Source organism: Excalfactoria chinensis, chromosome 13 (genome assembly GCF_039878825.1).
Source record: "Excalfactoria chinensis isolate bCotChi1 chromosome 13, bCotChi1.hap2, whole genome shotgun sequence".
NCBI classification, from domain to species: Eukaryota; Metazoa; Chordata; class Aves; order Galliformes; family Phasianidae; genus Excalfactoria; species Excalfactoria chinensis.
In genome coordinates, this window is record NC_092837.1 from 1,173,486 (window position 1) to 1,175,000 (window position 1,515).

The window sequence follows — 1,515 nt, forward strand, 5'->3', positions numbered from 1 at the left end:
CCCATCCGGTTGCTCTGGAATAACAGCCCTGTCACCACATGGCACAGAGCAGCAGTGCCAGTGCAGTCCCATGGGCCACCAAAGGCTGTGCAAGGAGAAGTGGGAGTGGGGCTCCTGGCCTTGTGCTCCTGGGCAGAGCAGTGATGGGGCAGGGACTAAGCAAGGATGGCTGTCCCACTCCAGGGAAACCACAGCAATGGTCAGAATCATGAGTTTTTGGAAATGAAGCATTACCTCTAGGAACAACAGAGCTGAGCAAGTTGTATCTCACATGGAAAGGAGCTGATTAAAGCAGTAAGTTTGTTGCTGCTTAATGACTGCAGCTCAAACCCTGGCAGTCAGAACCAGGAGCTCTGGCAGAACCAAGGCCCTGTGAGGTGACAAATCTGAAATACCAATGTGTTGGGTCTGAAAGGAGTAGAGAAGTGAGTGAAAACAAAGGCTTTTAAGGCAAACTTATCTTGTTCCCACCCTGTCTAGCACAGAAGAAGTTAAAGACACAGGGCAAGTTTTCCTCAAAATGTCACATATTTAGTGGAATCAATTTAAGGACAGAAAGTTTAGAAATGATAGGAAAACTCCATTCAGCCAACTCTAAGGCATCCCATCACTGCTGGGGTGAAGTCTCTCCTGGACTGATCAAAGCAAACTGGGTTTCACTTTATTCTGCCCCCTGTGCCCAGCAGGGTCATGCAGTGCCACACAGTGCTGCTCACCAGCATGGCAGGGATGGCCATAAATAAATCAGGGTCTGAATTTCCTGCCACATGAAAAAAAAACAAAACCAAAGAACTGGATCCCAAGTGACAGTTTTAATGAAGTGGTAGCTCCGAATACTACCAAAATCCCAGAAAGTAGTGTGCAGTTATGGATCTGCAAAGCACCGTTTTGGCTGATGATTCAAAATATTCACTGATTTGAAATACATTGAATGCATTTTGCATAATATTTGTATGTGTTTGTGTGTATAATATTTGTTACTTTTATAAATACATGGAGAAAGCATGGCTATGCGTATCCACTTCTAGAAGCAAATGGCTGAATGGCAGAGCCAAACATGGGCAAAGCGAAGCAAAGATTTTGCTGCTTTTACTTCATTTTAATCTTATACAAGTAATGATTTAGGAAATGCCCATTATCACCAACACTCTCATCATGGTCTCAAGTCTGCAATCCCACAAAGGAAGGCTGCGCTGCACAGAACTACCTCTACCGGGTTGTTGAAGCTGAAGTTCCTCAAGTGTTCCTCTCCATCAGGGACATTATGAGTAATAAGAGTAGCTGCAATTGTGGCTTTTTCGAAAGTGCCTTAGCAGTGTGTTCTAGAAAGGCTATTTTAAAGGTCACATTGCTGAGCCCGTGGCGCGCTGCCTTGGCGAGGTGGTATGAAGTGAGCGCGTTTCAGCTGGCATCTGGTTTAGACTATATTTTCATCTGTGGAAATTGAAAAATTCTTGGAAGAACTCCACAGCCTGCAAAAAAAAAATGTTCTTCTTGAAAACAAGTTATGAGTTA

At 44.3% G+C, this 1,515-nt stretch overlaps 1 long non-coding RNA gene across 1 annotated transcript in view; it reads right to left on the reverse strand.

Annotated features, from left to right (window-relative positions):
- Positions 1–794: 794 nt before the first annotated feature.
- The window catches only part of LOC140258240 (uncharacterized), a 25,932-nt gene continuing 25,211 nt past the window's right edge, over positions 795–1,515 (reverse strand). The window contains exon 4 of the long non-coding RNA XR_011905213.1: positions 795–1,472. This is a non-coding gene — a long non-coding RNA (uncharacterized lncRNA). The remainder of the gene's footprint in view (positions 1,473–1,515) is intronic.